This window comes from Bombus impatiens, unplaced genomic scaffold (assembly GCF_000188095.3).
Source record: "Bombus impatiens unplaced genomic scaffold, BIMP_2.2 scf_0406, whole genome shotgun sequence".
Lineage (NCBI taxonomy): Eukaryota > Metazoa > Arthropoda > Insecta > Hymenoptera > Apidae > Bombus > Bombus impatiens.
The window spans coordinates 1,468,053-1,478,954 of record NT_176825.1 but is presented as its reverse complement, the minus strand read 5'-3'; the positions used below and the strand labels follow the sequence as shown (position 1 = coordinate 1,478,954).

Genomic DNA, 10,902 nt, shown 5'->3' with positions numbered 1-10,902 from the left:
GGTTACGCTGCTGGGTGCTACCGGCACGCCGGCGTGCAGTGGTATTCCACCTGGGGGGCGCTGTGCCACCCTCACCGGCATCACTCCCCCCTCCACGACGCCCTTCACCCTCTCGTCGAACTCCCGTCGGCCTGATGACTGGGGTACGAGCGCGGGAATCTCTCGATGCTCGATCAGAAATCTATCTAGCTTCCACGATGCCAAATCTCTTGTTAATCGAATTTCGCTTTTGGCTCGGTTTAGAGGCACTATTTTCCAGAACCTATTGCGTTTACACAATGCCCCTCAATGAACTCGATGTTATTTGTTTTTCACTTGCACGTTTAAAGACACTGTTTCTAGAATATATTTTGACCGTAGGAGAATCGTAGGAACAGTGTTTTGAACGCAATTTGTTGACAAATAGTTTGAAGCAGTAATAAGCTCAAATTCGTAACGTTTGTTTCGACCTTTGAGAAGGATTCAAGTTAAAACACCATTAATCACGGCGAACAATCACGGCGAGGAATCACAACACTTCGCGGTATGTTTCGAAAAAGTAGAACTCGGTGCACGCGGCTAGGACGGAAGGGACGACACCTCGTGTATCAAGTTTCAAGTTTCTTGATTCGTTGGGTTCACGAGGGACAACGAATTAACGCCCCGTGACATCCAGTTCATCACCGCTCAATGTCAGCGTCCTCACTCCTTTCACCGGCGGGATGTTCGATTATCTATTAGAACGATTCGACTTCGAGTTGATTAACAATGCGTATACCACCTGTTCGCGTCTGTCGCACTAAAGTATCCAACAACTTCACAACTTCAAATCCTATAAACGAATATCTCCAATGGCGGCTGAACGAAACACTAAAAACGATCAACGAAGTCACAGTGCACTTGATACGAGATACGAAACGGGAAAAATCACGGGTAATACACTCTATACTCCATCTATCGACGAAAATCACACACTCGACTATACAACTTGTTTTTACGACGCGGTGTGAAAAATTATGGTCGTACGATCACCGTTTCGCTCGACCAACTATCTACGATCAACGACTATACACTAGTGTAGCAGTTAGTGGCGACAACCAGCGAGGTAACTGCGGGGGCACGTGGCCGTCACGTCGTCGGCGTCGCGGTGCGCACCTACGTCGCGGACCAGCACACCTCGTCTCCCGCCCATCCTGCCGGCCTTCTTCTCCTCCTTCTGCAAACACTCTCCGCCGACTCCCGCGGGAACTTTCAGCATCCCGAACTCAGTCGCCGCTAGGCGACCCAAACACCAAGCCCGCGCGACCACGCTGCTTCCCAACTGGATGGCCGTGTTTCGGCATAGTCCGTCACGCTCTCGAATTCACTCGTTTTATGTTCCTTTTACACTAGGAGAGCTCCGACTCTTCTATCGCGTCGATTCCGAAAACGAATCAAACTTTCGGCCAACGGACTCTATCCGATAACGCATAGACTGCTATACTTTCTCAGTTACTTCTCAATGCAAAAAACCAGAGAGAGATAAATAATACGAGAAAGACGAACGCAGTTCGAGTGAACTATGTACATATCGCGAGACGATCACTGAACACTCGAGTCACCGTGCGCGCGATCCACACCAAAGAAACAGACGGAAGAGACGAAAAGAGAGAGAGAGAGAGAGAACACGAACGCGGGACAACGCGCGTTGCGTGTCACGAAGCAACAAACGACACTGTCCACGAATAGTTGTGTACTCCACGAGAGCAAGCGCATTACTGCGGAGCGGCAGGCTCCGTGGCGTTGCTGTCGCATTCGAGCTTTCGAGGACAGAGCGGCATGCTGGAGGGGGAGAGCCACGCGAGGATACGAGGTGGGGGAAGCTGAACCGAAGCCGCGGCGAAAGGAACGTCGGAAGGGAGCAGTCTCACGCACGGATGGAATGGTGGGGAGCCACGTGAGCGCCCGATGCCCGGTGTCCACGCAACCGACGTGGGACTTGCCTTACCTTGCGTTACCGCGCCATACCATGCCTTCCTTACCGAGCCGTGCCACCCTTGCCAGAGTACGCTCTGATTTTTCGTTCCTCGCGTATTCACCTTACGGACGTACTATTGCCCGTCGTTAACTCATTAAACGTACAATGCAGCGTCGGAACCCGTATCGAGAAGGAAGGGACCCATCGGTAACGACACGAGCTTTTTAAATATTTTCCAACGATCTATCGCGTGGTCCAAATATTTTTTAAGCATTGAAATATCTAAAGCGACATGACGTAAAGATATTATATAAAAATTATTCGAGGAATTTGAATAAATTTTCTGCGAGTAGTCGTAGAATGAAAATGATGTAGAAGTGTGGTATTCGAATTTGTTTGCTGAGTGGTTGGTCGCGTGGTAGTAGGAGGTCGTCTCTTTATCGAAGTTTACTAGAAAGCAGTTTCACTTTCGTGTGATTCGAAGGAACCTGAGAGTCCTAGAGGAACCGATGTAGGATTCATTTCACTAAGATCACAGAAGCCCAGAAATCCGATTCATTGGGTTCGGGGTCAAGTTGAACGCATTTGTACGGCGTGATGAGGAAGAATGGTCTACCACCTTGACGCGCGGCACGTGCGAAAACGACCATCGCCCTGCACGATTTACGCCTTACAACTACCAGTTTTTTTCTTTTTTCAAACCCTGTTACAAAGTTTCTTATAGAAACGCTTCTTTTACGAAAGAAGAAACCGATATTTCCCTTTAGAAAAGTTCACAAAGACTCAATTATTAGAATTTTATTGTTGAAGGAAAGCTTTCTCCCATTATTTTGGTGGAAATTTGTTAATTCAGTTGTGGATAAGGTGAAATTGGCCAAGTGACATCAGCGGAAGTCGAACGAAAGAAGAGAATAGGTGTCATTAGTTTCCTCGAGAAATTATTATATTACTTGCGGAAAATCCAACTGAATTCTCAATAATGATAAAAAATAAAGAACAAAAAAAGCTATATTACTTTTTGTTCATTAAAATGAAGGATACCTGGAATTTCCAACGTTTTGTAAACGTTTCACCTCCAGCCCCTGCCACTCGGACAATAATACCTCTTGTCTCAAGCTCTACCTGCGTGGTAAGTACCGAGTTACCTGAGTCTCTATCCTATTCCTTAGGTCGCGGTTAGGGCTTTCTTATCAGCTTGGCACCATTTCGGACCTATTCTATGTGCTCAAAATATTTCGGTATAGGCCTTGAGCTCCAACAAAATAAGTATCAACATGTTATAACCATACATTTTAAACGATGATGAATTCTAACAGATTAAAGGCGTGTTTCTCCTTCTTTTAATTAATCAAGTTCTTTGTAGGAAATTTTTTCATTTCTTTTTTTTTCTCGTTATGCCCACCCAATTAAAATTTTCATTATTTACGAATTTGACGATACCTATCTCTATATTGTATTGGACCGAATAATATAACAAATTTGTTAATATCGTTTCAAAGAATATTTAAAAAAATTATTCAAAATATTTAAAGATACATGAATTTTTTTATTAAACGTATGTATATGTAAAGAAAAGGAAGAAATAAATTATTCCTTGATTATAAACAGATTTTATAAAAAAGTATTTAATGTACACTTTTAAGCAAACGTTGACCTTTTAAATGTAACAGCTAAGTTTTTAATAATCCAGAAAACGTACTATGTACCTGAATAGCAACTAGAGTATCAAGTGTTACTAAACTGGAAAAACCATCGAGTTCATCCTTTGAAGAACAGTTTTTCTAGTGTTCGACTACATTCTTGACGGAGTTCCAACGAAATTTTCTATCGTGGGTGGTTTCTGGTTTACGCACCGTGCCACGACCTTCTGCTATTGAATATCCGTACAGAAAAGGAGAAAGAGAGTCCAGTTCTTGGATACGCTACCAGGAATTCCCAGGGACCATTAATCTGCTCTCTGCGACACCCAAGGCCCCGTTTCCTTCCCCCTTTTTACAGCCCCCTTTTCGACCAGGTAGACGTAGCCAGGCTCGGTCCAAACCAATGTCCAAAACATTAGAGAAACGTGTCAGGTTGTTGCACCGATTGAAAACTTCTGTCACAGCCAGAAGCGATTACGGTTAGCCTCTTCAGGAGGGGCTAATTATAGCAGGGATTGATTGTCATGATCGAAATAATAAATTCTTCGTTTCGATTGTAAAAACCACGTGTTTTCCATTTAGAAATATCCTAAATCTGCTGTTTTCGCAAAACATATGCGGACTGTTTGGGTCGTAAATCATTAAGATTACTAGGGACGAAGGATAATTTAACTTTATTGCAGAGGTTTAAGTCGTCCCTACAGTGAACAAGTTTTCAAAATTCTAAATTTGACCTTCACTAAAATATACCAAAGTAACCGTCAAACTCACAAACTGCACAATAAACTCAGATTGCTAGAAATGTATAAGATTCGAGAAAAGGAAGATAATCGCGGATCTAGTCACACAGTGGCCTAGAAAAATTACTGATTCGACGGGAAGATGAGTGAAACTTCGGAACGTGAGCTTTCATATGGCAGGTACAGAGGTGGCAGGGTCCTCGGCGTGGAATCCTCAGGTGACTCGTCGAAAGTTGGACGTCGAAGCCGGAGGGTCTCGAAGGCAAGGAGGCAGCGAAAGCAGGCGAGCAGACCGACGGGCGTCGCGCAAGAAGGAACAATTAGAGGCCAAATAAAGACGAAGAAGCGAGTCACAGTCGAGCGGGTTCGCAACGAGCGTGTGTGTGATTTCGGTCACGCCGCGCGCCTGTACGTTGACCCCTGGAGAAAGAGAGGAGAGAGAACGGAAAAAACGAAGAAACACAGGGGCAGACAGCTGAAAAAGGGAGAGAAAAAGATCGACCGAACACAGCGGAGGGGAAGAAGAGAGGTGAATGGGGGAGGGGGAGCGAACGAGGAGAGCATTTGCTCACCGTTCGTTCGTTCGTTCGTTCGTTCGTTCGTTCGTTCTTTCTTCCTCTGCGCGAGAGAGGGTTCCTCGACTTGCCTTCTCGGTTCGAACTCGCTGCTCGTTGCCACCACGAACAGAGAACGAAGGAGAGAGAAAGAGAGAGAAAGAAAAAGACCTGAACGAACCGAGGGGGACAGGGGCACGACCAGCGTGCAACCAACAGAGACGTCGTCACGAAGGAACGATAGGAAGACAGAGGTAGCCGGAGGAACGTTCAGGAGGCTGAGAACTCACTCCAAGAGACTGATCAACCGACGTACACACAGGTTCACCGCGAGTTAATCGTGCCCACCGTTCGATCATGCGAGCTGGAGACCGTCAAAAACTGCCCCTTGGCTCTATCTTCTCGTAGCCGACAAAATTTTTGATGTTCAGTGTGCTGCTGATCTAGAGTCTAGAGAAGCTGAAGTTGAAGTTGTGGATCAGGAAAGAGGGTGAGCTTTATGGTGGTACTACTAGTCGTACTTCTTCCTGAGGAGGAGTTACAGAAGAGTTGTCGCGAATGCAGAAACCGAGATGCAGATTTAGACTTTGGTTACCGTGGATGCATACATACATAAATTCTTCTGACGACTGCAATTTATAAGAATCTATGTACATATTTGATTGATTTAGCGTATTCCATGTAGAGCGAAGTATTTGCGATGTTTGAACTAATCGAGGAATACGAAAAAAGCTAGTTTCGTTGGATTGATAATAATCATGGGCCGAGTTGTTGAACGTATCGAAAGTAGCAAACGGGAAGAAGCAGAAGTGGCTTCTTTAAAGTAGAGTATCCTGTCGCGGCCGATAAGTAATCTTGTACCGGAACACTGGAGGCGTGGATACGAGCCCTTTAAGAGCGGTTCATGTGTATTCGACATGCGTATTACGCGTGCTCCCCGGGATTTGTCACGCGTCGACTAAAGCCGCTTTCACAATACGACGGCGCAAGATTCCAGTTCACGAAAACCAGTCCTTGGCTTGCTGCTCGTATTTACTAAACGGTAGGATGAGTTCAGAGCCTAAACGAAATTATGTCCGGTGACAATTCTCTGTTAAATGGACCAAAATACCATTCTAGTTATAATCGTTAAAATGGTGTTAATCTTTAACACAGTTTCATCGACTTTGTCAAGACACGACTGTCATGGTTTTCTCGTTTCAATTACCCACGACAAATTTGTCTTTTACTCGAACCCTTGAAGAGAGGCTCGAAACGACCCCAAAAACCCAATTAATCTGCAAAGGAGAGGGAACAACTAGGTGAGTAATGAAGCCAGTCACCTGTAGATCCGTAAACGCCTTAGTAGCCCAACATCATTGAGCAAACAAGCATCGCACCCTTGTACGAAGGCTCCTGAAGTACTCTAAGCTCGATATACTTAGCGGTTACCCAATCAACCTCAATCTAACCCGTAGCTATCTACTAACTCCTTCGTGACATCGGTGAACGGATCTCATTGAATTTGACCCAACTTCGGATTCTCCTCGAATACGCATCTCGTTACAGATTCGAAATTACTTCTTTGCGTACGTTCGCCCTCCTATCCCTCTATCGTCAATGTCTTACAGCTTTTCTACTACAGTAGAACTCCATTTGTGGCCATGAAGTTTTTAGTTAATGCCCGACAACATCGACTCCTGTTCACTGACTTTGATAATCTGAACGTGAATTCTTATTATACGAAAAATCGATAGTGACTCCGTTTATCTGAACTTGCAGAAAGACAAATAGTTCGTCTCGAATAATTTGACTTTCAAAAGAGATTGTAGATGAGCACGATAAAACAGGGTAAAGAGTGTTAGTTTCATTCTCTGCACCAAAAAGGTAACGGCAGAGGAATAAGAAGGAAGAAGAAAGAATACAATGTAGAAAGTTGTTTACGGGCAAATATCGAGGGGAAAACGGTTCGTCGCCGAGGATTAAGGGGCAATCTTTAGGGGTCATCTAATTATGCGGTAAAACAGCGTTAATTCGCGGTTAATTTCTTAACGAGATAACTTGCTGGCAAGGCAAAGGGTGGCGCGCGGTCGCGTTGGAGCCTCTAATGGCTCCGCGTGGCTACGTCCGGCTAAATAAAAAACGACTAAAGCGAGAAAGGGGGAGAGAGAGAAAGAGAGAGAGAGAGAGAGAGAAAGTAGGGAAGGAAAAACCAGGTGGATAGGGGGGTGAGTGAAAAAAGAAACGGCGGGAGCGGTGTGTTAATTAATTGGCGCGTAATTAAAAGCCGCAGCGACACGCCGTAGTTAGACTGTCCCCTCTATCCACAGAGTCGATACACTTCAAAGAATCCGTGACGCTGAAAGATATCGGTTTAGCAGGCGCTACCCTGCGACAAGTAGACTCTTCTCATCGTGACACAGAACGCGAAACCGACCGCGTGAAAAATCAGAGTAATTACAAGAGAGCCGAGGGATGATCGAGTGGACGGATCAAACGTCGAGCGGATCATCGAAAGATTTGGCACTGACGAGAGACACTCGACACTTTTCGTCGAGTGTTCCTCTTTTGCGGACAGTTTCCCATCTATGATATTCCTTCTACAGTACCACAGGGAAGTGTCGAAAAACTGAATAAGGAAAATTGGAAATCGATCACACGTATTTTTCAATCTTTGTGGAAAACGAAGGTTTTAAATCTAAAAATTTCTCCTTTCTTCTTTCACGTATCCTATAACCACAAAAAATATATCATCTTAGCTTATCTGAGATATTTTCTCGTTTTTATTATTTCCTTTTGTCGTACATTTAAAAGTGGATGATCAGTAATCACAATATACGAACGTAATGATACATTACACAAGTTTCATTGTTCTGTGCAAAGTTCGAACTTGACTCTTGTGATGTTGAAACATAGTCGACTCAAACAACTCTACTTCACTAGACGTGGTGAGCTTTATTTATTTGCAACAATCAGAACCCTATTCCTCTATTATTTGGCGATATTTTATAATCAACGGTGCAATTGAAAATTCGCTAAAAACAAATTAATTAACGTCCATGTACAGGACATCCCTCATTTGGTCGGTACGTTAGCAGCAATTTAATCTTACAAAATCAATAACATCGGCAGACGCGAGTATAAAGTTACTTTTCGATTGGTCGTGAATACGGTGATTCTCTTCTTTTAGTCGAGTGGCCTCGGGAACCGCGATTATTCGCGACAGGTACAAAAGAGGACAGGTACGAGGAACCGGGGGTGAGCAGGCGAGTTCTTTTTATCAAACGCATTCATCCCCAGACTCGCGTTCGTTGTTTCTTCCACATCGACGCCCATCGAAATAATCGATGTAATCCGCGCGTCGTCGCTGGGAAAAGCCACGTGACAAAGCGGGAAACCGCGTCAAATGTAAAAATCAAAATAATTAAATGTCGCAATGATGTTACACCGTCGTTCCACTGGGTCCTCGAGACGATACTCTGAAGCGCTCTCTCTACGGAGATCATTAAAAGGACGGGCTTCGCGAAGACCACTCAACGAGGCACAGGTGAGGAATTTTTTATCATAAATATACCAGATATTCGTCGTCCCACGCTCGAGATCTGTCGTTCGAGATCGCCCACGAATTAATAGAGTAGAAACTTCCAAGTCGGATTTTTCGGAACAGCAATTACGCGAATCGAAAAAATATTTATGAAAAAACATCTTTCTAGTAATGCACATTGTAAAGTATGTGTTCTGTATTACTACAAAATGTATTATATGTTCTCAAAACAGGAAAAGAATAAAATTATAAATTGATTATTTATGAAATTAAAGGGATGATACTTTCAACAGTTGAAACGTATGGACAAATATATGTTCAAGATTGCTTTCATACTGTATACTAATTCTGTACTAAATATGTTTTTTGTTAAATAAATATGTTTGCAGTAGATGTAGATATTTCTAGATGTAGATATTAACTTCTACATATATTTTCAGATTGATTTCAAATTTTACCGATATAATTACAATTTCAGATGGGTTTCGAATTTTATTAAAATATTACTGTACGAGCCAATCAGAAGCAATATCGATTAATTCCATAATTTGGAAAGTAGAAAAAATGGTGATGTTACGAATTAAAATTATTTAAAATTCATCTTAGAATTTGCTTGTTTAATAAAATTGAAAAATTTATTAAAAAAGCAGTCGATATGTTTGATTCTTGAGAGACTCGTATATTAGACTGTGAAATTGAAGAAAACGAAATATTCGCGCCGTTACCATTGTACATTCGTTCGTAATCGAATTGAAGTTGGAAAAATCGAAAAATTGCAAGCTTCAATCCAACTTTTCTCCGCGCGTAATTGGTCATTTAGCGTTCCCTTTATGATAAGCGGATTGCAAAAGCCCGAATAAAAATTAGCTTGAAAACATGAAACTCAAAATTGATCGTATTTCGCTTTTATCGCGGCCGTTACTTATTCCTTTTGTTTTCCCCTTTTGCTCAGGTACTGTTTTAACGAGACTCGGACGCCGTTCCTTCGCGACACAGAAAATGAAAATAAATTTCGTAGATGATATCTTGAATTATTCCGCGGCACGAGAGAGACCACCGTTCACATTGTTGCTCGATCATCGTGCATAAATCTCTGGTATTATTAAAACGCGACGTTCTCGATTCTTTTTAGTCGCGAAAACTTACAACAAACCGAAAGACCAATGGAAAGAAACGATTTTAGAACGTTTCGCGTATAATGTGACTATGTTTCGTCACCGGTTGGTGACGATCAACGGGGCTAACTAACTAGATGTAATTAAATGCGGTACAATTAGAAAACATGGTAGTCAGGATAGAGGAACGAGAAAGGTCGTGGAGAAGATGACTTAGTGGCTCGTAGAAACTTCTAGCCACTTTTGAAGTCAGTCGGGAATAATCTTGCGACCATAAGTGGAACGAAAAGCAAAAGAAGGACTTTGCGTGGTAGAATCTTCGATCGCTCGTATTTTTCATTTCCATGTTTATCTTTTTCTCTCCGGCTATTCCACAGGAATCGCGTAACTAATAGATACGACGCGTATTATGAATCCTACATATATACACTCTGTGGACCAAAATGTGAACCATCGCAATAATCAATTTTTTAGATAAATATTCTCTATGCCAAGAGTAGAACAGCCGGAATTTAGAATACTTTGAAATATACTAAAATATAATTAAAGAAAAAATATAAAAAATTTTCTTTGAGTGCTAGAGAGCGTTTAGAAGATGGCATGATCGCAACGAACATAAACGATTCCTGAAAAGCTTTTGACTGCTAATCACCAATTACAAGTTTATTTAGAATATTCACGCAGAAAAATGTTTATCACACGTTAATTTTCTCTCGGGCTGTATATATTTCTTTGAACTTTTATACCCGCTATATACTTTAGAAAGTCGTAAATCAGGGTGGGAAAAAAATCGAGGGGAAGCAATCAATTAATAAATCTCTCAAATTTGCATGTGAAGGTCGGGGATCGTTTCGCGATATTCGCGTTTCAGAACTGAGACTCGTTTTGGAAACATCGAACGGGAACAGTTTGAGGGAATTGGTTGAAATTCTGTATCTTCGTTTGATCGCTACGCATCGCTTTGCCGACAAGACTATTAGCAGCCAGGATTCGAAGCCCTCCAGTTATATCAAAACGCACACTTTTCTCCCCTTTTTCACCGAACAAATCCTACCGGTTGTATTTGAACACTTCTATGGGATCATTCGGTCGATACGATGTAATGAATGTAATGTTAAAATACGTATTTAACAGAGAATGCATTAATAAATTACTTGTTTAATACGAGCATTATAAATCACATCCTATCCGCATCTATAAATCCTTCTCTTACAATTTTATTAAAACGAAACCCATTAGCTACATAATCTCTATACAACGACAGCATCTTTCATGTGACACATCCCCCGCTAGGACATAGAAATGATTCGTCTGGTTCGCGAGGGAGAACCTCTTACCATTTCGAATCCTGCATTGAGAACCACTGGCTACGCTCGGTCGAGTGTAGCGAGGGG

The 10,902-nt window shown here is 42.5% G+C and overlaps 1 protein-coding gene across 4 annotated transcripts in view; it reads right to left on the bottom strand.

Moving 5' to 3' along the window:
• The window catches only part of LOC100748882 (LIM domain-binding protein 2), a 138,243-nt gene that overhangs the window by 70,419 nt on the left and 56,922 nt on the right, over positions 1-10,902 (bottom strand). The window lies entirely within an intron of this gene.